This window comes from Motacilla alba, chromosome 3 (assembly GCF_015832195.1).
Source record: "Motacilla alba alba isolate MOTALB_02 chromosome 3, Motacilla_alba_V1.0_pri, whole genome shotgun sequence".
NCBI lineage: Eukaryota > Metazoa > Chordata > Aves > Passeriformes > Motacillidae > Motacilla > Motacilla alba.
Genome location: NC_052018.1, coordinates 64,880,934 through 64,907,940, shown reverse-complemented (window position 1 = coordinate 64,907,940; position 27,007 = coordinate 64,880,934). Strand labels below are relative to the sequence as shown.

Below are 27,007 nucleotides of genomic sequence, written 5' to 3'. Positions count from 1 at the left end.
AAGATGCTTGTACTTTTAAAAAATCCTGCAATTCAGATACTCAACATAGACAACATCTAAGACTCTGTTATACCTGTTCTGTTGAGCAAGAGGTGAGGAATTGACTGAAGATACTTTTCTACTATTCAGTTTTCAGTGTTAACTAACCTTATAGCCTCCTAGTGCCATTCCTATAGATCTTTAAGAATCCCATCTTGTCAGGGAGTTTTAATATATCTTTACCCTGTCATGATTCATAATGAGTATCTATTTTAGCTATTGTTTCTATGTACATTTCATCAATTGTACATTTTCTAACTCCTTCTTACATGCCTGTCTTGATTCTGTTACCTTCTGAGAACAGGCAAGACTTCATTTATAAAAAACATTATTGACAAAAATTTTTTCTTTTCTCTGTTTCTCATTTCATTGTACATTTATCAATTCAGTTATTTTGTTTCTGAAAGCAGAAATCTAGTAATTGTCCTTGATCCTTCTTCTTTTCCTTCTGTGTGATGTTTTTCTGTCAAGGTTCTCTGTCTACTCTTTGAACACAGACAGAATTTGTACCTAACACAGTATTGCCTCTTTTTTTTCCCTGTGTTTGTAACATTTTTTCTATCCTGATACAATTTCTTATAGCCTTTCTATATCTTCTTGCTATTTACTCAGGTAATCTAAAGACAGCTACTCTTCCTGATGCTTAAGTTTTTCATTTCAGGATGCAGAATTTAATACCCATGTGTTTTGCTTCTGGTTTCTTGTCACTGCAAAAAGGCTTTTTAAAGTTAGGGCATAACAACCTGACCACATCAGGGACAAAGATCTCAGATGCAGGTACATAAATCACTCAAATGAAAAACCTATTACATAATACCAATGTATTGGAAAATAGCAGGATCGAGGTTAATTGATTTCTTCCTGAAATACTGACTAGATACTTTCACTTATCTCTTTGGTATTTTGATGAGCAAGATTTCTTCCTAGGTGTTTTTATGATTTTGCAAACTGTTTCATGGCTAAGGTCATATTACTAGCAGTCTTTTCCTAAGATCATAGGTAGTCTGGTTCTACCTATCAAATACAGTAATTTTCCATCATTCTCCATTTCAGCTCTTGATTCAATTATTCTACTTTTACATGGTCAGTCTCTGGTCTCTTGATAATTTCTCTTACTTGGGCCTGCAGATCCTCAAAGAACTAAAGATTATTTTTGTATTATCCCAAGTTTATCAGGCTTTCATATACAGCTTATTGAATCACCTTGTCTAAATTATTTTGGTTTTCTATTTCCCCACTGCAGTTCACTTCTCTGCATTATTAGATAAAGCTGGAATACACTTGAATCTTCATTCCTATATATACATATAAGTCCAGTTGTTAGTGAATGGTTATGAAATTGCTTATAGTTCCCACTGTGCTTTTTACTGTACTTGGGATTATTATGTAATTTTGATGTTTCATAGCTCTCATCTTTTGTTTGCACTACCCAACCTTATTTCTTTTTAAATAAGCTGGTACAGCCTGCCTTTCTCAGCCTCATTGTATTAATTCTACTTAGCACTTTTAGTAGTTGCAGCAATTGCTACTAATCAAATGAGCTGTGGAGAGAAAAGTCTATTTGATATTCTTGCCCCAGAGTCATAGAACACAGGACTCTAAATTGATCTGCCGTGCCTGTTGCTTTTTGTTAGGCTCTGGAATTTGTGCAAATCTCACTTAAAGTGTATCTTAATTAAACACAGTACTACAGGTAAGCCCTTAGAGTTGAAAAAGGTAGAATAACTTTATCAATCTCCTGCATGATTGTCATGTGTGCTTTTTACCAATGGCATTGATACTGTTGACCAAGCCTAGAGTTTCAGATCCTTTTCAGCACAGCTGCCAGCTAAACACTCCCCAACTTGTATGTATGCTTGTTGCTCTGCATCTACATCTTGCACATATCCTTACTGAATTGCACTCTCATTTTTCAGATTTATTTCCTGTTTGTCAAGATCACTTTGAATTATAGTCCTCCTGCCTGAAGTGCTTGCAGTTCCTCACAGGCTGGTGTAACTGCCAGTTTAAAGAGCTTCCTCTTTACAGCCCACTTCAAGAACTAATGCATCAAAAGGTGTCAGCCCCACGGCAGACTCCTGCAGTGAAATAATGATACTTCTAAAGCTACTTCTAAATAGGTTTTCTACCAGTTTTGTACCTTCAATGTGCATATTTAATTTCAGAGTACATAACATCTGCATGAGCAAACAAGGGATATGTGAAAAAGCGTCAAAAACTCTACAAAAGATGGATATATATGGCATCAGTTGCTTCTTCCTTATGCACAAAGTGTTACCCCCTCAAAGCATGTTACTCATTTCACAGAAAGAAACTATGATTTGACCCAATTTATTTTCAACACAATGATGATGAGTGCTACTTCAGTCATGCAGTGGTTTGATTATTCATTCCATTATTTGTTTTTCTTTTTTTAATAGGAGTTGCTGCTAAACCGATGGTTAGGTAATTTCCAAACAACACTTTAATCTTTCCCCTATACTTCTATATTTGTCATTGCTCAGCCCTGAAGTTCCTTGAGATGGTTCAAAGGAGGATCACAAAAGCAGAACAGCAGAAGAATTACAAGGTAGGACTAAATCTCTTTTTTAGAAGGAAAGTTGTGCTGAGGTACTTTCAAAGCTGAGATGCTTACTAGGCTCATACTAACACTTGCAGGACTAGGAAAGAGTTTTGTCTCTGGGTAGACGAGAACTTTTGCTTCCTTCAGCATTTACTCGTATGGTTGCCTGCTGATATCATCCATCTTGGCTTAGCTAGCATCTGTCACTACTGGGAGCCAAACCCTTGTCTATGCTTGGGATATACAGTTTAGTTATCTGAGAATGGAAACATTTTTACGAACAGATTTATATACAGGTACCTGGGTAAAATCTAATGTAGGATTAAATTAGATGATTTAATGCTATTTCAATAGCTCCCAGATATTAAATATTATGAAGTTTAAGAGAAATATATCTAAGAAAATTTCTTCAGATTTTGTGTTTTATTTCATTTCCTGGCACTACCAAGGATGCCCCTTTTGATTATTTACTCCAAGTTTGTATTAATGCGCAGTTCTGAGTTTTGTGGGAGACATCCATATTTCACAGAATAAAAACAAACATTTCCTTGCAACCCCTGATATGAAGCCACATACTGGCAAATTATAGTTGTGGGTTGCTGATTTGGAAATTCTTTTCATGCACTTCAGCAACACAAGATCCATGTTAGAGGCAAATAATAATTTGGGTCAAATTCTGCTGGTTCAAGTAAACAGATACTTTCTTGCTTGCTCTACAGAATTAGTCTTTTACATGTTAACTTCTTAAAAAGCATGGATTTTTGCATAAAGCTGAATCACAGAGTCTTAAGTTAATTGTAATATTAAACGGTAATATTTCCTTTATGCAAAAAAAAAGTCTGAATGCTGAGATACTTTCAAGGTGGCAGGATACTATTCCAGTTTTTACTAATTCATAGACAGTCTAAAAAATGCTAGGAAAAGAACTCCAAAGGCATACTTTGCCTTCTTGTATCACTGCACTGCAGTTCCACAAAGCCCCTCTTGTGGAGTAAAAGAGTTGGCTTCATCTCTTAGAGACACCTTGAAAAGGAAAATTTTCAAGATTGGGTACATAAAAATGGAAAAATGTATTGAATTTTAAATAGTTTAGTGAATTAGCGGCTGACCTGGAATGGCTAATGATAAGATACTCCAATTTCACCATCCTCTTTGCTCTTAAAAAACCCGCAAAAGTCTATACTCAAACTATAAGCATGTTTCTTAGATCAAGGAGTACTAAATTGCCTCCTAGTATGCGCCATTGTTCCAGGGACCCACACATGCTTGTGGAACTTCATAGTCTTTTAAGTAGTTTGCAGCTGATAGCAATTTGCTTGCTTCAGTCTTAAGTTTCTCTCTGTTGATAACTGATAAAAATAATCTTTTCAGATAAAAACAGACTTTTCAATGAATGCACTGCTTATTTTCTTTTTGGTAACTCAGGGATAGAAAATTATATTAGAAATAAGGGGAGGGAGGGGATTGTTCACTGGAAAAACCTTGCTTTGCTTTAGTTGTATCTTTACATATTTATCTCTTTTCAGTTAAAAGACATTAAAGAATTTTTGTTTTTCTTATGTTTTTCTGCCCTGTTTTACTCAGCTGTGATGTGGGAAAACCTGAATGACAGAAGCATGGATGTCTTGAGCCCTTGTGTCAGATTGGTTTTATTGGGAATACGTTTAGTCAGACATTTCATCGGCTTTGTGCTCAATCATACAAACCTCATGCTGGTCCAAGACCAGAGAGGGATAAGAGTTTAATGTGCTGTTATCAGCACTGCTCGCTGTCACAACATTTTAATGAGTTGCTGGATTTCAGCCAAACTGTGGTGCCTGTTCTAATGTCTTCCCAAGCTGCTTGGAAGAGTATCCTTAGCCCCAAGCCAGGCTTATCCTAGTCACCTCTGTGGTGTTTACAGTGTCTTGGGAGAAAGGCCATGCTTGCTCCTTACCACTTTGAGGCCTGGATTGGTCTCAAAGCTGGAAAGGGATAAGTAAAAGAGCGTATCTGCCTGACGGAGTTGGTTTTTTTTCTTAACCTGTGACTGATAGAATGATTTTCTTCATCTTTAATTTTCGTCCTGGTATAGAAGATGAAATGTTCCACATGATAGCTTAGAGAAAGTAGAGGTGAGACAGAGAAGAGTAGAATGAACTTGGGGGCAAGTTTGGTTTGGGTCCATATACTTGACAAGTACAGAATTACAAACTCTTGTTACAAAAACTAAAATTTTGTTTCTTGATGAGGTCATATTTGGAATGAGACTAGCTCTGATTAAGATAATGCTAATAAAGATGTGCCTTACCTCCATCATTTTCTCATTCATGATCACATGTAGTTGTCAGAGCCAATAGTATTATTATGCAATTATACAGCAGCTCAAGTAGATTAAATAGCTCAAGTGTGTACAACTTAGAAAAGTTATGTAGTGAAATAAGCTTGTGTGTGCAAATTCTAAAAAATTACCTGTCATGCTCAGTTTACATAGAAAAGCCAGTATAACCAGGTGTTTCTTTGTTGATAACTGAAGTATTAAACCTCTCTAGAACAATCCAGAAACAGACTGCTCTTTAGGGAACAAACTACATTTCATTTGCACAGAAGTTGAAATTTTTCTCTGTTAAAATAACTACCAAGATTAAATATTACAGGAAAGATGCAAGGGTGTATTTACACTCAGGTGGGTTTTCTTACTGTTTCTTCCATTAGTAGCATTTACTCAAGAAAGCTGTGCCTGGGAGTGCAGCTCTTTCAAGAACTGGGTCACAATTTCTATCATGGCAAAAATATTCCACTAGTTTCAGGTCTTGGTTCTGCCAACTAACCAGAGAAAAGACATTCTAAACAGAGCATCCAAAGAGCACTGTGTGTATTTTTGTCATTTTTCTTTATGTTTTTCTCCAAATGTAGTAATGTATTCTTCATAATATAATCTTTGTAATGTATTGAAATAAATTTATTCTTAATTTTCTCTCACATATTTTCTGGTCCCTGGTTTGATTGCATGGTGAGAAATAGTAGATTTCCCAAGGGTGAAGTCCATCAGCAAGTTCTGACTCCTCTTAGAGCATCATGCCATTATAGAGGTTGAGAAGTCACAAAGAATCTGGTGGAAACATCTCAAGTGAACTGAAATGCCTTTGTTACTACTGGCAACTTGGGTGCCAGATTTGGAGAAAGAAGCTTCTTAAAGAGTATGGGTAAATGTCTATCTCTAGGGAGAGAGGGTCTGATATTCTGGGATTGTCTTAGATTGTCCTGTTCATACTCTGCATAAGACTTACAAGTCTATACATCTTCCAGAGAAAAGAAGCTGAGGAAAAGTGGATTTTCAAAAAGAAAAAAAAAGGTTTTTTTCCCCTGTAGTGTTGGACCACTTCTACTGCCCATAAATACTCAAACATGTTCTCTCACTTTTCCTTAGGAAGGATGATATTGTGGAGACTGTAAAACATAAGCTTTCTTCAGGTAACAGAAAAAAAAAAGGAGTGATTTTTTTCTGAAAAGAAATCAGAGTATTCATGTAGGTGTCTCTGAGGCTAGGAAAGGTCTAGAAGTGAGCCAGGTGGGTGTATTAACTATGTGAAAATTGTTTATGAGAACCTCAGGACCTCCCTGAGGAGTGAAAAGATCCAAGAATGGACTAACTGGACGAAGAGTTATTTGCAGTTGGTCCTGGTTTTGATGTTCACATGGCACTGGGGAGATGAAGGGAGGTTTAACTCAAACCTTTATAACATCTCCTGATTAAAAATATCCTTCAGAGCAGTAAGAGGCCATTTTGCTGGTTGTAGTTCACTCTTCTCATATGAGGATCACACAAAGGCTTTTAACTCTCTCCCTTTCAGGGGTTTTGCCTTTCACATTTGGTACATAATGCACACATGGAGATGTAAGCTGAATTCACAAAAATCTATAAAGAACCAAATTTCCTTTGGAGCAAGGAGAATGCTAAGCCAGGATTTCTTGTGTTTCTGTTCAAAACTGCTAGAGTTTTTAACAGGAACTGAATACAATATGCTTAAATTTACTGTTTGTAGAGTGTTATTGTCATCTTGGATTCTCTATGCATTTCTTTTCTCAAGGGAATGAAACCAGATTTTTTTTTTTTACTTTATGACAGTTTTGTTCAGCTCTATCCAGTACTAACATGGATGGTGCAAAAAAACCAACCAACTGACCAACCAACCAAACAAAAACGGCAAACAAAAAAACCCGCACACTGCCCAAACATACCAGAAAACCATCAAAAAACTCACTCCCCTCCCCCCAAAAAAAACAAATCCAAGCCAATACTTCTTTTGAAGCAAATAAATTTTATCTGACTGATATATTCTGAATGGAAGCAAAAAATCATAAAAGTAATGATGCTTTTCGCAAGAAGTCTAGGAGTCTAGAAGTCCTTTTCACAGAGGTCTAGGTTAAGAAAACAATATTGTTGCTCTTGCATACCTGGAGCCCTGTATGAGCAGTAATGAAAAAAGACAATGTCTTTTTGTTTAAAAAAGCAATTTATTTCCAACTTTTATGTGTGGCAGTCAAGCAAAAAGAATTGTCATCTTTTTACAGATTTTTTTCATATGCATCCAGCTTTTGTTTAAATGCCAACCCTTCTCCTCAAGTGCTGCATTATTATTTTCTGAACAAAAGTGTGTTGATCAAGTTCCTGAATAAATTTTTGTCCTGTTTCCTTGTGATTATTATATTCATTTCCACTTAATACTTTCAAAATGCACTAAATTGAAACATTGAATAAAAGTTTAAGTGACACTTTGTTCTTTCTTCGTGTCTTGTGACAGACATCTATACTGTAGTGTAAAGAGAAATTAGCAGGTATTCTATTAGGTGATGAAAGCTGTCTGATTTTCCTGTTTTTTTCTTTGGGTTTAGGTTTGTTTTTGAGTCCTTTTCTAGAACAAACCAAGGAATACTAGCACCTTGGGGGAAACGTTGCAGATTTAATGCAGAGATGAAATATTTTCAGCTTAAAAATAGTCATAATAACTTTTTTCTGCAAATATTTAGTATGAAGTGGGACTAGATCTTCATTGATAATGAAGACTAATAAGCAGTGGTGAATCAATCCATTACTAACCAGCTTGCTGCAGTTATTTGTTAAACTTTTCGTATCAGTTTTGTCACCTTGAAGCTTTTTTAAAATGGGTTACAGGTGTAAATTCATCCATTATTTGATTTTGCAAAAGCTTTGTAAAAGCGGTTTATGAAGCTTTCTTCTTATCTCTTTCCTGCAGTAGTGCAGTAGTGATGTATTTGCTCCCATGGTCTTCATATTTGCACAACTTTGCAGTCCTACTGGGTGAAGTAAAAAGACCAACTCCCAAGTATTTTATTAAAAGGAAATGGGAAAACTGCTACAGAGGCTTAAACCTTGCACAGTGAGGCAAAGCAAACTCTTACAGCTCTTCTGCCCTACATCCTAAGCATAGCACTGATTTTAGCTATCTACAGCCTGGCGAACACCAGATACCAAATCATCTACCATGAATCTTTCATTGCTGCTGCTTGCATCAGCACCAGGTTCCTTGCAATTCCCAGGATAAACATAGGTCTTCAATCCTTACTGTCATTAACTCAAAACCTGACACAATCAGACCTGAATCTTGGCCTCAACTGCAGGCCCACAACCCATACACTGTGCCAGATGAACTGTGAGCCAAAGCCCATGTGTCAGCTCCAGCCTCCTGCCCAGCCTTCCAGGCTCTAGCAGAAAGCCTGTCTTTTCTGTCCTCTGCTTCACTGGGAACAATGCCTCCAGCTACATCCTAAATCTGACTATCAGAGAAAATTTCATGTAGTGTTTGGGGTTCTTTGTCCTCGAGGAACTGTACACTGATTTTGGTTAAACTAAAAAGTTTAACTAACTAAGTTAAACTAACTCTCCACATTTCCATAATGCAATAGAACTCTCATTTTAAATAATGCCAGTAAAGCAGAATTATTTCCAACCACTGTAGGTTAGCTGTAGTTTATTTGTACTAACTGAACTCCAGTGTTGCCCATTTAAAGTAAATGGAAACAGCAGAGGATACATGTTGTTCATACTTACACCATATTTTATTAAGTTAACCAATTGCTTCTCTGCAAAATATTCATTCTCAAATTTGACAAGCGGGTGCTAAATTTTAGCTATGTACATCTAGAACTAGATTTTATAGCTTGAAGCTAGACAGCTTATGGGAAGAATAACTGGTGCAGAAGGAAAACTCAAGGTCATTCTTTATGCCCACAGGTACTTGCAAACAGTTTCAGAACCTCAAGGTTAGTCATGTCTTTCTATCTGTAGTGATTATACAATTGCACCTAGGAACTGAAAAATAAGCAGTTACAATAGTATTTGAATTGTGATTTTTAATTATTAGTACTTATTTTCAATGATTTTGGGGAGGAAATTGGAAGTATCAAGTATTTTGCTTCATATTTTGTCTTCTGCAGATAAGCTGTTTTGCTCCATTCTCAGGATCTTAGATAGGAAGAGTAACTTTAAAACTATTTACTAAGGCTACTTTTTTTTTTAAAAAAAAAAAGTTTTTGTCATCTTCTAAGTACTGCTATGTGCAGTTACTGCTTTACTAGGTGAAAGAAAAGCTGGTCATTATTATTTTGTAATGTGCTTTAGTAACATACAATAGCAATATCAAATGATGCTTTATAGTACTGATGTTAATACTCTGACTTACTGAAAAACTTTACAGCCCACAAACTAAGAAAACATGGCAGGTCTTACTGAAGTCTCAGGGTGCTGTGTTATTCAATTAATGTTGCTCTTAACGTACTGACCATTATCAGCACAACAATGTCAATACACACATAAGTTGCTTCTTGACAAAATCATCCTAAAAGGCTCCTGGTGCGATGCACTACAAGACTCCAATTTTCAAGTTTTACAGTGAATTCTTGTAGGTTTATACAAATTACAAGGGGACTGTGTACCATCTGACAGCTCCAGGCAGGAAGGAGGATCAGGCAGAACCAGTCCAGATCACCTGGCAGAGCCTGAGCTAAGATGGAGCTCCTGAGCCAATGGACAGGGGTTGTGTGAGAAGTCCCCAGGTGAGGCCAATCATGGCTATTAGGCTCTCTCAGAGCACTTAGGGTGCTGGCAAAGGCATCATCTTCTTCTCCTGAGCCAAAGCTGTGTGTTAGCACAAGGATTTACAACAGTTCAGTTGTGTGCAACATTGCCCCAAGAACCTCCTTAAACTCAACACGCAGCTCAGCTTCCATAGATAAATATCTTTTACACACTCAGAGTTTGAGAAACCTCAAAGGTTTTCACTTTATATGATGGTGACATTGGAGATGTAGAATGGGCCTTCACAGAGCTTCTTCCCTCCTACATTCTGCTGTGCGATGAGCCCATAACAGCAGTGGTTCCAAGCACTGCATCCCAGTGCACTTCTGAGCTCAGGATGTGCAAACAGGGTCCGGGCCTCTTGGGCTCACTCCCTGTGACTATGAAAATATTTGTTTGTTGTTGAAAACAACAGCTGAAGTTTACTTTAGCCCTTTGTGTTCTAAAATATGTGTTCTTGTCCCTACTTACATCAAATAGTTGTATTTTCTTTTGAAATGGCTTTTCTGCTAACTAGTGCAAGCTGGCAAACCTAATTTAGGTTCCATGAAAAATTTCAAGGTTTGGAAATATTTCTCATTCAACATTGGGACAAAATGTCTAAATGGTACTCATTTGTGAAGAACTAAAACCCCACTAAAATTCCCAAATATTTTGCTTTGGAGAAAGTATGTCAGAATAGGATATTCAAAACTGTTGGATGCTTAAATTCAAGTTTTTAAATCTTTAGTGGCAAGACATAGACAGCAGGTCCTCACTGCTTCTATTGTCTGGGACAACCCCCCTGTTTTAAGAAAATAGTTTTTTTTCTTTGTAAGTTGAAGTTCCAGTTTATTCTGAATTCTAAAATTAAATATGAGAGGATGCTGTGGCAATGGTTTTATCTGTCATGGGCAGTTCATGACTCCAGATGTGCTTCCTGATTGTATGCAAAGAATATCAGTTCAGTCTCATACAAAAATTGTTAGTTCCATGTAAACTAGACAAGGCAATGCCTACCTGTAAAGTCTGAGGGCTGAAGGTATGGTAATGGTAAATCATTGCTCCTCATTTTTTCTAGATCTTGTCTCTTTATTTATGTATTCTGCTACATACAATGAACCACTTTGTCTCTGATTTATGTACAAATTCTATCAATAGCACTGAGAACTGCACATTCCCCAGTGAAGCACTGTTTCTCCTTTACTGTCTTTTCATAACCTTTCACATGGCATAGTTTAGTTAATTTTAGGTCTTTCTTTATTATTAAATGTTCAGTTTATTATTCTATTTCATTTTAAACAAGACTCTTCTTGTATTTAAAGTATTTTTTCCTCCTTATCATATGTGAGAGTCTATTTGGCATTCTGGATTAGAAATATTTTTCTTACACTATTTTCTCCATCTCACAGTAGTTTATTACAATCTAAGTGTTTTGACATTTATTTTATTTTATGAGCAGAGCTTTGAAATGTTGAGTTTTATTTTGTTTTGACCCCTTTGACGGAGAATTACGTGAGCACTGTAAAAAGATACAAGAAAAATATTTAGTTACATTTTTACCCTATCACTTCTGGCGATATCTGTCTTAGTCTAAACAGGGTGTCAGTATTTTAAGCCAAAGTCTACCCATCATTGTGCAGGCAACCTTTTCATTGCAATGGGAGAAGTGAATGCATATTGAAAGGACATGGCATAATCTTATATATATAACTTTTTTTTCATAACACAGTTTCTTTTCTGAATGACTGAGATAATTTTTAAGTCCAAAGAAAGGAAAAGTAATATTTTAAGGAACTTACTGTCTTTAAGAAACTTTTCTTTTGAGTAGTATGATAATTATTAAAGATTAGCGATGTCTGGATCCTTACATTCTCCACCAAAGGTGTCAGGGATTAAAGAGTGACACACCTGAGCTGCTAACAATACCACATAGTCTCTTTAAAACCAACTGCTGATGGAAAGTAGAAAATATGAATCTGTCATAAACATCAAGCGATGACTTCTACAGAAATCCTATCTGGTTTTGGATGTTACAAGGGCAGCTGCAGCCATGAGCTAAGTGAGACCTGCTCAGAGAGTGTTCAAGCAGTTTCATGGTCTCATTAGCAGAGGCTCTTGGTGTAGGACCTTGGTGAGGTGCAGAAGATTTCTTCACCAAAAGGGCTATCCAGCATTGGAGCAGGCTGCCCAGGGAAGTGGCTGGTTGATTCTCCATCCTCAGAGGTATTTAAGAGACCTGTAGGTGCTCAGGGACACGGTTAGTGGTGGAGTTGGCAGTGTTGGGTAAATGTTTGGGCCTGATGATTTTAGAGGTCCTTTCCAAACCAAGGATTCTATGATTCTATGCCTGTGGTGGGTTTCCAGTTACTGTGGGTGCAATGTGTGTGTGTAGTGTTGGCCTCCACAAGTGATCAATGCTCTAGGGTTGCTTTGCCAGGCTTGCTTTGCAAGAAGGGACACAGACAATGAGGTTGTGAACAGTTTAATCATGGAGAGACTGTTGCCTGTGGCTTCCAGCTGCTGTGAGGGGATTGAGTTCATGAGCACACTGCTGTCAGGATGTCTAGGCTCATGAGGAGGTACCCCACACTGGAGCCAGGCTAATTCTGTAACAGCAAGGTTCTTTTGGGAACACAGTAACAAAGAGCTGCAAAGAGGGTCTTGGCATTCAGAGTGGCAGTTCATGGGATTCGGAACATGCCACGGAGCTGGGGTACTTCTTGGGCTCTTCCAGTGCTTGCAGCTTGGTGAGCTGCTTTGGACTTCACTTCTAGATCTTCTGGGGTGTTTTTTTTTCTGTTGTCCTCAATTCCAGACTCTCTTGCTGGGAAATATTGATCCTGATTAAAGATTCAAGTATCTATTCTGCTCATATTAGCAGTCCCAGAGCACAGGTGCCAGACCACAGCTCTCAGAAGCAGCAGTTTGCTCAAAAAGGTACATGGAAGGGGTCCAGAAATCTGCAGAAATCTATGTGGGACTCATCAGTGTTGCACCACAGGGCAGAGGTCCCACCACCAAATAGAATAACTACCCCTGATTTTGCCTCAGAGTTTAGCTTTTATATTTTTCAGATTCTTTACTGCTTTAGTGTGTAGTTCTGAGCTTCATATTGGGGGATAGTAAGCTCTCTTCACAGAGTAGGGAGTCAAAACTTCTCTAGCTGGGGACTAAGGACAGCCAACCCAAATCTTGGGCCCAAGACCATAAACAACAGTGGACTGAAGAGAGAAACAAGAAGGATGGGACTTCATAATCTAAAGCTATAACTGGACAATAAACTCCAATTTGCAAATGGACCAGAACTTATAAAAGTGAGAACCCTCATGACCGGTCATCCATTTTGTGACCATTTTGGGTTCATCTTGGGTGCAGCCCTGGCTGGGCTCTTGTGCTGCCCAAGGTGTATCCACTGAGGCCTTCTAATAAATACCTACTTTATTCTTTAACTCTGTCTAGCCTCTGTTTGAGGTCAGCATTCATAAGCCTCACTGGCACAGCAGAAGCCTCTATTTGTGTCACAGCTCCAGTGGGAGAAAAAAGCTTTTCATATCTCAGACTTCAGAGCACAGCTGGTGAGTCTCCCCAAGGCTGGAGCGGGAGAAAAGTGTCCTTGTCTGCCCAAGGTGTGTACAAAATGGGGAAATATTTTGCCAAGACAGGCAGCTGTGGGAACAAGGGGATAAACTGCCCAGCAGCAGGAAGAATAAATGGCATCTTCATAGACATCGTGCAGATGCAAAATCCTGAACCTGTACCTCCTCAGAGGGACGGCAGCCAGAGACCACAGTCAGTTGTGGGAGTCAAGTGGGAAACCCCAGCCTGGGAAAGACAGGAGTCTGGTGACTCCTGGTGAGGGGAGGATGGCCAGCCTGCATTTGCAGGACTGGTTCAGTGTGCTGGTGGCAGGCAAGGTTAGAGACAGCCATCCCTGGGCAAGAAACTCAGCCTCCTGATGAGCCATGCATCAGCACCAAGGGGAAGCCACGAGTGACAGCAGTGTAGGACTCACGTCTAGGGGTGCAGCTTGCTGTCTGAGAAGTCTGGTCCTTGCTGGGAACTCAGACCCAGCATGCTGCAAAGAAGCTGCCAAGGCTTGTCTGACCCATGTGCTATTTCTCTTGCTGCTTGAGTACATTGGCAGCACTGATACATCTGGAGCAGGAACCTTGAACATACCAGGAGTGATCAGTGGGAATGAAGGCCAAAGTTTTGGAGACCTAGGTGATGTTATGTGAGCCCTGCCAGTCAGAGGAAAGGCTTGGAGCGGTGGGTGGATTCCACGGGTCAATCTCTGGTTGCACAGCTGATGTCATTGACAGGAATTTGGATTTTATGAGCATAAGACCTACTTTGGACAGTAGGAACTACTAGACAGAGATGGCCAAAGCAAAAAAGGCCATGGGAATGTTGTCAGATAGCAAGCTGCACGTGAGCCAGCAGCATGCCCTGGCAGTACAGAAAAACAACAGCTTCCTTTGCTATGCTAACAGGATCAAGAGAAGTAACTAGCCTTCTTTGCTCAGTACTTGTGAGATCTCTAGTCGTGAAATGAAATCTGGAAGGCTATGCCTGGTTTCAGGCCCCTCCGTTTTAGGAAAGACATTAATAAACTTGAGCAAGTTCAGCAGAAGGCAACCCCGGTGGTCAGAAGACTAAAGCACTTTGCAGAGAGGCTGAAGGAGCTGGGCTTGTTCATTCTGCAAGAGAGAATGCTTTGGGGAAACAAAACAGCCTTGCCCTTGCCATGATCAAATTATTATGGAAAAGCAGATAGATCCTTTCACAGTGCTGCATGGTGAAGGACCAAAGACAGAAGGTATAAGCTGAAGCAGGAGAAGTTCAGAATGGATATGAGAAAAAAGCTTTTTTACCATGAGGACAATCAAACACTGGAATAATTTGCCCAGTGGGGCTGTGTCTTCTCCGTGGCCTGGATGGAAAAAGCCCTGAGAAACCTTGTCTGACCTTACAGCTGATCCTGCTTTGAGCAGAAGATTGGAGTAGAAATCTCCTCAGGTCTATTCCAGCCTGGGTTATCTTGTCATAATATGAATATGCTAAGAACCAATGGAAATTAAAAATAACGAACCAGTAAACTAACTGATGAACACCAGAGTATTTACACATTGTACCTTAGCTTTCCCTTAAAATCTTGTTGCAGAGTTCATAGAAAAAGAAGGTATTGGCTGTTCAGATTCGGCCTGGAGGCTTGGCTTTAACAGCAGAGAAGGGGAATTCATTCTGAATTGATGGATTATGCACAGTAATAGTTGAAGAGTGCATGTGTCTTTGGATTTACCAAGTCTGCTAGGCTTCCATCAGGTATGAGAGAGGGCTGAGGAAAAGGGCTAGCAATTTAAATGGCCTGTTGTAGCTACATCAGTATTTCTCTGCTAGAAACCCTTCCTTCTGTGTACAGGAAACTAGTTTAAGTGAATATTAAATTGAGAAATACAGATGGCTTGAAAAATAGTGGTGGAGAACAGCATACTCTGCATCATTCATGAATTTTATAAAGGTGCCAGAGAGACAACTGTGATAACTTACATGAATGTATTCATTAAATTATGAATTTGGGTAAAAACACGTATGTGTTTATACAGAAATATTAATATGCCTTATTAATATTATCATGCCAAGTGGTGCATTCAAATAAACATAAGCAAGTAATAGCACTTGTACAGTTTCTAAAGCTTGATCAGTTGATTGAAAGCTCTTTGCTAAGAATTAAAAATATTACGCTTTGTTTAATTTGTAGGGAAATTGTGGCACACTAAAGTGATTTGTTGAATTTGTCTTGGCACAAGATTTTCTGAGCCTCAAACCTGTGTTCTGTTAAACTGTAAGGAGAAAGCAGATTGAATCTTTGACCTGAAGTGGTCACCAAGCCAGTAGCTGGATATTGTAATACATTAAGTTGTGTTTTTATTCAGCGATATTGGCACCAGTTAAATATGGAAGTTGAGCAATAACTGCATTACAGCATTTGAAACTGCCTTAAAATGAGTTATCCATTCATCTGATGAGTGTCATACTGACCTGTTTACATATTTCTCACAAAACTATTCTCTCTGATTTGCAACAGCTTAAAACCATGAAACTTTGGACAAAATATCCAAAAGGATGCCAAGTCTTTGACAGGCTGTTTAGCAAAATGGTATTTTCCTTCATATTCTCACTCTCTCATCTACAGTCGTACAGTCCCTGTACATATGGCTAGACATTTCCCGTGGGAGAATTTTTTGCTTGATATGGTGTGTCCTCCCCCCCTTTCAACTCTTTGGAATGAAGCAGGGCATACCCAGTCTTTTTCACTGTCCTCCACTGTTTTTTAATCTGGACATTTAAGTCTGTGACATTCATTGTTTTGGGTGAAAATTTTGTTAGTTCCCCTTGAAGTTATCAAATTCTCTTTGTAGTGATATTCTCCGGATTCTCTTCTGAACAATGGCAAATATTCATTTTCATGGACAGTCCATGTACCAAAGTGGGTTTTCACCTACCATCAGAGCAGCTTTGACCGGGGACAAGCAGTGACTTTCTTGGGTCAAGAATGGCTTTCTCCTACATTGCTGTAGCTGTCTCTCTCATGGCATCTCAGTGAAGCTCCACAGTAGCTTCTCTATCACATTATGTAACTGCACTAACTCTGCCTCACCCATTCTTACCATGTCAGTTACATAAAACAAGGACTGTGAAAAACTGAGTTATAGGACTCAAAAAACATTATGTACGCTGCAATTTACACTTGTTTATTTCAAAAGCAGTTACTTGTCTATTAAAAAAAAAAAAAAGGAGAACATACACACCTTTTCCCTACAATAATTATTTCCCAATGCTGAAATGTCTGAAGAAATAAAATGTAAGTATTACAGCCAAATTTTAATTTTCTTATGTTCTCAGCTAGAGGGGATTGTTGAACGAAAGGACTGACTTAGCTTCTTATTTTACAACTTTGCTACATCAAAGTAAGTGACTAATAGCCAGAATTGACAATAAGCAGATAGTCAAACCTCTGAACTAAACAGAATTAGTTTAAGCTGTCAGCAGAGCACCAAAGAGGACCATTCTTCTGTGTATCTTATTCAACTAGTATACACTTAAAAAAAATTGGAAAAAATATTGTAAAGCTATAAAGACACTAAAAGCTTGTGCTTTTGACATAGATTTTCAGTTGTCATTACAGGCAGGGCATGTTGATTTTCTATTTAATTGTGGGTTCAGTTAGAAGCTTTGGTTTCAGATTTCCCCCTTGGTCACTTAGTTCAGTTCCTATGAAGACCAGCAGAAGGGTGTTCACATAGTAAATATTTTTGCAAAACCTCCTTTCTAAATTTCTCTGACTGTCTTAGTGGCATACTTTGGGGCCCTTCTGCTATTTTTAAGGAGGCCTGAAAGGATGGAATTTGGGACCTGCTAAAGCTCTCTGGGATGGCTGAATCAAAAGAGACTTGAAAACACGGGGAAGGCAAAACTCCTGACTTACTGTAGTGGCGGAGAGCAGAAGGGCCCCCAAAGGAAGCAGCCCCCATGTGGATGAGGTGACGGTGCTCTTTGGTGCACAAATCCACTGGAGACCACTGCTCATCCCTTTTTTGTTCTTCCCATCCTCCCTGTGCTGGAGTTGGTCATCCAGGGAGTTCTGCTGTCCTCAGCACAGTCTTCATACACCAAACCATGGCCAAATTACTCCTTATTGTTCCTCATTGTTCTTCCTTCCTATGCTGGAGCCAGCAGGACCAGAATTCCTTAAAGCCCAAAGTCTGTGGCACAGCCCTGAAACCACAGACCTATTCCAGCTAAATATCTGGCTCATTCCTACTCACCAGATCCTCAGTGTGCCTCTTCCAGCTGGTGTGGAGGATTTCACCAGCTCTGTTAACATTTCACAATGCTTCTGGAATCTCTCAGTTCCAGAACAGAGGAGTGCTGATAAAGAGGAAGATGAGGAGATATTTAAAAAAGCTGTTGAATGAAATCAAAACTCCTTTGCTTCTCTCAACTGTATTTTAAAAGGGATGACTAATAAAGACTCAGTGAAAACTGTCTCTAGTATTTGCTATTGTATTATACTTCTGAAAGAGTAAATCATAACAAGTCTGTACAGAATCTGCTATTTACTTCAAAATGCAGGTCAAACTCAGCAAACCAAGCTGCCATGTGATGAATTTCTCTTTGACACCATATGTTACAGCTCCTCTTGAAAGAAGTATCTATCAAAAGTGATGGCTGTAGGTTAATACCTTGTCAGTCAGGATGCAGTATGATGCTCTGTGTCAACATACAGGAGAGGGGGAGAAAGGAGAAGCTCCTCAGGATGAGAATGGGCATTGTGTGCTTGGACAATCTGTCCAAGGGAGGTCAGCTTTTTCACTTCATAGGGGCAATACTGCACATGCCTCCAGGAAATTATACTCACTACCAAATGAGTTATTCCTGCATTGTAGAATATTAGATCTGCTTTAACATCTCCTGTGATATTCACTTCCATCTTCTGTGCAGGCAGCGGCATTATTTCTGCATGCATTCTGCTGTAGTGAACCACAAGCTTCTGAAAAATTGCTTCTAGTCTACAGACTAGGAAGTGCTTTTCCCTGGATTGCTCCTGCACTCATTGTTTAAAAAATGGATTATTGTTCTTTGCAAGATTTTTTGCTTTGGGAGTCTTCATGGATTCACTTGGTAGTCTCTAGAACAGCAGCTCCTCAATCTGAAATATGGTATATTATCGGTACAACCTAGGGGATAATCCTTCTGCTTCACTCAAGAATTCAAGATTTCAAAATCTGGCTTCTTCTCACATTGGGCAAAAGCCAAGTATTTTGAAATTTTCAGAAAGAAAAAGAGAAGTAAAACATATTGGTCAAAAGATTTTAACCGTAGTATTTGGACTGGAAGTAATTTTAATATTTTAAATATGATCAAATTTGTCATTTTTAAACAGAAAACCCATGTTTTATATAAGGAACATGCTTGTGGAATATTTTGAGGCTCTTGGAGCTGCTGTTTCTTCTAGGAAGTTTGCATGAAGCAAACATAGGTTTGAAAACATTTTATTTTGTCTTATCAAATATGTCTGTGAAGTGGTATTCTCTTTGTTTGTTCACTAGACCTTCTATGAGATATCAGAAAAATAGAAAGAATTGTAAAGCTTTTTTCTGGAAGCTTGAACAGAAAATGTGAAGCAGAACCTCAGCTGAAGTAAAAGCTTTATTGAAGTCTGCCCTCAGAATTCCAGTAGTCTCTGACTTGTATTTTAAACTTTGTGCTTCTGGAATAGCAGGAAGGCATCATTCCTGCAGCATTCAGTTAGATAGGCATTTTAATTAGGCAGTTCTGTATGTGTGAACATGTGCCATCTAATCATGGGCAAAAAGCTTAAAGTGTAACTTTGACTTCTTTATGGGCAGCCTATGTGGTGCAGGCAGAGCATCTAAGTTATATGGTGGTCAATATTGCAAATGGTCAGAAGTTTAAGCTTAACTATTCAGGATTTACTTTTTAAAATTTCCAATGAGCCAATGAAAGCCACAGCTAAAATATTATTTTACATCTCAAAAAAAAAAAATTTCCCTGCACAACACAGTAAGTATGCAGTGGCTCAAGATGCCTCCACTAAAAATTTAGAGGAAATGAAGACATATAAGGTATTTTGATTCCTAGAAATCCAGATCCTTTAAAAAATCTATGTACAACTTTTGGTAGCCCTAAAAATATGCAGTATGCACTTTCTTAGTGCTACGTTTTCCTATTGTCTGAATTTAAAGTTGCTTTGCATCAAACCTAGAGTTCACCTCTCCTGGCTGCCTACAGTAACTTCTTAGTAGGGTTGTGTGTGGTGTGTGTGCTTAAGAAAACAACATTAGGCTGTGCTATCTGATCTTAACATGCTGTACTGTTGTGGTGAATTTCTTAATGCACCAGGGTGTCCATCAGGCCCCAGATACAACCACAAAGCCAAGCCAGTGACGCAAATCAGCAGCTGATATAAACAAGTTGACACAAACCAGAAACTAAGCTAGCACTAAACCTCCGGAGATGCTTCTTTCTTCCCTTCTCTTCTTATTTTTTTTCCCCTGCTGTTTTTTCTGAGGGTTTTTTTAGTGAAGCAAAACATTTCTCAACAACTGAAATGCTTTTGCATTTGTCTCCAGCCTCACAACTAACCTAAATTTGGCTCTGTAATGTGCAAGTTTATGAGAAAGAATGTCATGCAGCCTGCTTGTAATTAGTTTATAGACAGACTGTGTGTCCTAGGCTTAGTATGTTTGGTGATTTTTAAAAGCACCCCAATGACATCTTTTCCAATTTGTATGCCACTTAGTAATTCATAAGAATACTCTCAGAAGAGACCATAGTGCATTTTTAAAGTCCTATAAATTTTTCTTCATCTTCTTACTATAAGTTATTCAGAGTGTAGATTCCCATCCTTATAATTAGAAATATCTCTCTCCATTTCTTTCTTTCCAAACTGCATCCTTCTTTTAAGGTTATACTTAGCACTTTATTGCTACTATTTACTTATCGCTTCTAAGCACAAACATAATCTCATCTGGATTCACACCTGGCATGCTTTGCCACTGTATTTACTGCAGCTATGTGTCAGTAGCATTATGTGTGAGTACAGCTTTGTGTAGCAGAAGTGCTTTTGTTCCTTGAGGTACCTTGTCCTGCTTTCCTCCTCCAGCCAGGCAAGTAGGGTCTTCCAGCCCTACAGGTACAGGTTTATCTGTGTAACTGCATCTGCAGCCAGGCTCTGCAGCTGCAGGGTTGCAAACCCCTCACCTGGCAGACACAGCCAAGGTGGCAGGAGCACGGGGGACCGTGGTCAGAACTATCCACCTGCCCTCTTTTCCCAGAATAATTACTGTTTATTCTGCTCTGTTTTTATAAAGTCATTCAGCCATCTGATTCTGTAACCATAAATCATTATTAGATGTGATTATAACACTATTTTCCACCATTTTGTGATTTGTACTAAGTAAATTCCCTCCTGGAAAGTTGCAGTTTTATTCTACACATGTTTTTTCTGAACGTGCAATACTCTGAATTTATTTTATTCATCTTCAAGTTTTTGTTTCTCCTAAAAGTTATGGGACAAACAAAACAGAACATGCAACTTGATGCTAAAGGCTGACAGTACTTGAAGTCATGGCAGCATGAGAGGTATGAGAATTCCCCAATTTATTTCTGACTGACACTCTTATTTTACATGACATCAGTTTAATTGATTAGCCTTTGTTTGCAAACTAGAATAATTGTATTTACAAAGCTTACAGACTGTACATATATTAAATATGTAGCATTCATTACCAAAAATTATTTTCATGAATGAAAATTATGTCTGTTAGCATATAAGTTGCAGTAGAAAATAATGCTTGTCTCCTGCTAGGGAAATGCATATATGAACTTGCTAACGTGTCTCATCATGATCAGTTCCTATTAAAGGGATAATAAATAGGATGTAAAAGGTCTGTTTCTCAGAGCTTCTGTATCATGTATCCAGGCCTGCTGGAAAATACAAGAAAAGTTGTCAGTCAGGCCTCCTGGAAGTGCATTCTTCTTTTTCATAGTCCAGATAATATTGCAACAGGAAATTGGTTCCATGTGTGGCACACACATGTTAGGAAAAGCAGGACATTTTTTGTATCTATTAATAGAGAGATGTCATCTCCTGGATATTACAATTTACTGAAGAGTTCCCAAGGTTAGTTAGGAAATGCTGGCTGTTGTTGCAATTATGACCTTTTGCAAAATTGCTTTTAATGCTTTCCCATAAAATTTAGGCTTCTGAGAGAAAGTGGATTGATATACAAAAGATAAGGAAACAGCAGTTCATATGTCTTTTTTCTTATGACTTGTATCCATTAAAAAAATTACAGATAATAGTGCCTGCATTTTTTTCTCTTCTGTCATTATTGTCCCTTGATCACAATGTAATACAGAAGATGATGATAAATAGGTATCTTTAGAGGCAAAAGTGAAGACTGATATTTTTTTTCCTTTCCCATCCAACTTTTATGGGTTTATTATCAGTTTAAAAAAGAACTCCCAACCAAAAAACCAAACCAAACCAAAACAAAAAACCCAAAACAAAAACAAAAAACAAAAACAAAACCAAACCCAAGCCAAAACAAAAAAAAACCCCAAGAAACTCAAACTTGAAGCCGCTGTCATTAGTTCTGTTTAGCTTTGGGAATGGGTTGCAGGGGCTAAAATTCAGGTCTACTGATTATGTATTTAAATTCCAAAATCTACTCTTTTCTACTTAACTATTTTGCCTACTGCTCAGTTCATTGTGGTATTTGTTATACACAATATAGTACCATCTATTTATTTAATAAAATAATAACATTATTCTCACTCTGTTGTTGCTTTTAGCTCTGGATTTTACATTTTATCTGTTCTAAGAAATACTCTTGCAATTTTGGGGGAACTGCCTCTTGTGAATCAAGAATGTTTTCACGTGTGTGGACTCAGGTGGATGCTGTCAGACTCCTCTGCCAGACAGAGACAGTGCAGGATCATGGAGCTTCAGTCCCTCAGATGCAGATGGGAGGACATTGAAACTGTGGCTCAGTATAAGCATGGTCAGACTAGAGCTGGTGTCTGCAGAGACAGACTAAGAGGAGTGGCCAGAACATGCCCTTAAAGAAAGGGCTGAGAGGGAGTCTTCTCTTGAGCTGCAGTTGTTGCAGTTCAGCTCTGTGACCCTGTTACTTCAATGGGGCAATAACAGTGGCAGAGCACTTCTCCTAGACAAGTTTCTCGCTGAGCAGCCCCAGCACAATCTGCATTAATGGTTGCTGGTAGCCCTGCAATGTGGGTGCTCAGCCCCATTCTGCATGGTCCTCATCTCCAGCTCTTGCAGCTGAAGGAGAGGTTGTGTGGCAGTGGACTAACAGTGATGACAGGATGGGTATGGAGCTGAGGGCAGTTACTCTGCCTCCTCTATGTTCAGTTTTGCCTACAGTGATAAAAAGCTTGAATTGTCCTGACTTACAACAATGAGGTAGCCACATCCTTCATGAAGTCAGTCCTCTCCAGAAGCTCTGCTGGGGACAGTGGTTTGAATGTGGAAATCCCCCAGAAAGGAACACAAAGAAATGATGGTCTAATGCAGAGTCTTAAAAACTGAACTGCTGGCAGGCTCCAGTGGATGGGTGGAGGGGCAGATAAAAACTTCTATCTAGGCTGTCTTTTGACAGTTGCCCTCAGCACAGCATGTTTGGTCATTAAGGAGCACAGCCCCAAATGCAATACTCGAGTCAGCAGAGGTACAGCAGGATGCCAGCTACTCCCTGAGTGAGCTGGCCGAGCCAAGAGGCCACCTGCAAGCAGCTGTGTGAGTAGGTGGATAGGCTGCAGAGGGTGCTGTGCTCAGGGCCATAACTGCAGAAACCTGTCACACCGTGTTGAGTTATCCATGGAAGGTCTCAGGCAGGAAGCTTAGGAAAGGCAGAAAAACAGAGATAATATTTTTATTATAATAGGGTCTCTATTGAGTCAGCCAGGAAAGAGGAAAGTATGCTGCATGGAAGGCAGATCCCATGATACGGGGGAGAAATTCTTGGCAGTATTAGGGATGGGTTTGGACTGGATTTCTTGTCTCCCAAGAGTCCTATGATCTCACCTGAAAAAATGCCCAATATCAATCTAAAAACCATCTAGAACAAGGAAGGACATGCACATAATGGCTCAGCCTCCCATGGTCTTGCAGGATGAATCTGAACAGCAGAGTCCCCAGAGGCTGACAGAGAACATGGACCCTGTCAGCCCCTGCCTGAAAGTCTGGCCTGGGGGACATGTAGAAAATCGAAGTACAGGAAATATTCTAGAGCAGGCAGGGGGAAGCCAGACTGCAGTTCCACAGCCTGCAGGGATCAGGAGAATATTGACAATATACTGGCCTAATATGATTGTGTCTAATACAGTCTGAACAGTCTGCAGCTGAAAGGACCTTATCAGCACTGCCTGACAGGATTGGTTACAGGCTGGGATATGCGCTAACACCGTCTTGCACCAGGGACATTATTCGCATGACAAATGATGCTGTTCAATTGGCAATCTGTAACACTGTAATAAAAAGGTCTTTAGAGTTGTACTTTTGTGCAGGACTTGTATAAAGTGACAGAAAAAAGTTACATTGTAAAATTCTGCACACTTGTGGAGTGGAAACAATGTCAAATGTGAACACCAACAGGAGAAAAATGAAGGAAATGGACCAGAAGGGGAGTACAGAATAGAGAAAGGTGCTGCAAAGAAACTTAGAGAAAATGGAATATTTCCAAAGTCTAATTTGGAAGCAATCATCCAGATTCTATGTTTTTCTAAATCTGGTCAAAAACATCTGAAACAGTAGACCTTTAAAACTCTGAGGCAGAAGTATTCAGAAGCTTTTTTGTAATCTATGCTACTCATACTCGTTAGTATTTCTGGGGAATACAAATTGTCATAGAACATGTAGTAATATATCTTGTTCTAAAAACCAAGCTAAAAACTAAATGCAGTGAAATTAAAATCATTAAATCGTGATTGATTGAAATATGGCATGGAAAATCTTTAGATCTAAGACATTTTAGGTAAAAGTGGTAAGCAAGATAGTTACATATTTGTGTATCTTCTCTCAGAATATAGACCCCAGGGTATATTAATGGCATTTTAAGGTAGTACATTTAAAATAAATTTAAAAATAATAACACATTTAAATTTTACTCTGTAGAATGGATTTCCACAAAGTAGAATAATCTAGAATTAATAAGGATTCACAGTAGCATACATACTAAGAATACAAAACACTTTCTAAATGAGATTTAGAAAGTTAAGAAGATAATCAAGTTTTGCACTTTTCTATAATCTTTTTTTCTGAATCTGCAGCAGATCAGCTGAGTGCTACTGAAAGCAGAATGGTAATCACAGCTCCTACTCTGACCACCTCTTCTGATCTGGTAAGTAGGTTCCTGTGTTCTGTGTTCTTCCTCCAAAAGCTCTTTAGGATGGAAAATCTTTGAATCAAAGTATTTGAACATCTGTCACGATTACAAAGCTCTTAAGAATTTTGGGAGCTTCCTTGAAAATGTACTGATCTGGTAGTGCTGTCCCATCTTGACTGGTTCATTCAGTGGGATGAGGATAGAAGTTTTGCCCATACTTGCTGCTTCACTGAAGCTCTCCAAAGACTGTGTTAGCTTCTTTTGTAAGCGACTAAGCCCAGCTTTGTCTTTTCTCCAAAGATACATAACTCTCTGAAGACCTAGTCTAGCTGCTTTTGTGAGTTTTCTTCTTCATGCTTTACAGTCATAGGAAATGGTTTTACTAAGCTATCCATACCAAATCCAGTCTCTAGTATGGATGCCATCAAGAAGCCATGGGAAGATGCAGCTCTGTAGGAGAATGGCAAAGTTATCTATAGGATTAGGGAGGAAACCTTTAGGGTTGTTTTGTTGGTTAGGTGTTTGTTTGTTTGTTTTTGTTTTGTGGTTTTTTTTAATGCAAATCTATCATTGTACTTAAAAGAAATTATTTTCTTAAAATTATGGGTAAGAGTAATCAGCTTACCAGAGCCACCCGTGAGTTTTAAAAGAGCTAAAGTATTAAAACAGTGAACTAAGAACTGTGTGTAACATGCCACTCACAGCAGGTACCCTGTCTGAGGAGATTAAGGAGGAAAATAAGACAGCACACTTTAGAAGTCCTTGAGTGCTCTGGCAACTTACAGACTCTGTCTTCATTACCAGCATTACCAGCCAAATCTTTATAAATCATAATAATGAATAGAGCTAATACCCAGCACCAAAACCCTTTTTTAGAGGAAAGCCACTCCTGCTCCTGTATTGATCTTCTTAGAAAGACTCAATAGCAGGTAAATGGTGGTGGTCTAATGAGTCAAGCATACTTGTATTTAAATATAAGTGTTCACAAAGTCCTTCACAATGGTTTGTGAAAAGGCAAAACTTCTGCAAAAAACTTCTGCAAAATAGATCCTTTCAAGCATAATGGTCAAAATATGAGTAAGTTTTCATGATGTTGAGAGGTTTCCATTGGAGTTCCACAAGAGTATGTGCTGGAAAACTGTCCAGCTAGTCATAAGGAGACCAAAAAAAGCGGAGGAACAAGGAAATGAAGAAATTTTCCTATAATCAAAATAATCAAAACTCGTTCAGGATGGCCAGAACTAGGGCTAGTTGCCAGAGGACTTTGTGATCCTTAGCAGTGAGTAAAAAGATTACTTGTGAGTCTTAATATCTGTAATGTACAAGGGTGGGGGAAAACCTCAATTATGTTTGCAAAGCAATCAATTTTAAGTGAGCATACTTTGAAGGAAAGACATCTTGGGCTCCTTGGGCAGGCCTCTGAAAACATCAGCTCACATATTAGTAGCCAAAGACAAGAAAAGGATGAGGAAGGCAGTGGAGAATAAAATAAACAGAGTAATTACACCACTAAATAAATCCAGGATATGCTCACATCTTGAACATTACTTGCAGTCACAGTTACGGCATTTCGGAATGTAGATATTAGGATCTAAAGTACAAAAGTAAGGGGTATGAAGCGTGGTAAGGAGTATGGAACACAGGGAGTTAATAGGCTAGGAGAGATCCCTCTGGTGTGGAAAAAGACCAGAGGTGAGTTGAGAGGAAAAAGCATAATAAAATCACGGAGAAGGCGCGTAAGGAATCGTTATGCACTTTGTAACACAGGAACTCTGAAAGCAAAACAAAGGAAGCACTCTTTCACACAATGCATAGTTAAGTTGTTGGATTCATCGCCACAAGATTCTGAGGCCAAAAATATGATTGTTTTCAAAATGAAATTTAAGATTTATATTGCCAGTAAACATAATGACCCAAATACGCCTTCTGTCTCAGAAGGTCCCTTACTAGATTGCCAAAATCCTTTCTAGAGAAAGGATCACTCTGTTTGTCTTTTTTATACTCTAAACAAGTGCTGTTGGCTGTTGCCAGCATTACTTTTGGCACCAGCGTAGCCACTCTGCTCATGAATTCTCTTGTTGCTAATTGAAGTTGAATACCTTTTGAGTTTTGAAACACTTAATCAAGGATTTGAAAACTGGAGTTCACAGAGGCCAGGGTTTTGTATAATTAATGGTAAAATTTGAAAATTTCTGCTTATCAGAAAAGGTACAAAAAGACACCTCTGAAAAATCTAGTCCCTCAAGCTATTGCAAAGACATGAACTCCTTTTTTAAAATATTTATTTTCATTTATTTGTTAAAGCATATTTTCAGTATCTGAATATAGACCTGGAAATATTTCCATTCAATATTAATAGTTAAGGCTTGCTGTAGCCATGTCAGATAAATAGTATCATTTCACTACGTA

At 38.6% G+C, this 27,007-nt stretch overlaps 1 long non-coding RNA gene across 2 annotated transcripts in view; it reads left to right on the top strand.

The window, feature by feature from the left end:
- The first annotated feature begins 1,769 nt into the window (after window positions 1-1,769).
- Window positions 1,770-27,007, top strand: part of LOC119698777 — a 134,343-nt gene continuing 109,105 nt past the window's right edge. For both annotated transcript variants that reach the window (XR_005256244.1, XR_005256245.1), the window contains exons 1-2: window positions 1,770-2,608; window positions 24,543-24,613. This is a non-coding gene — a long non-coding RNA (uncharacterized LOC119698777). The remainder of the gene's footprint in view (window positions 2,609-24,542; window positions 24,614-27,007) is intronic.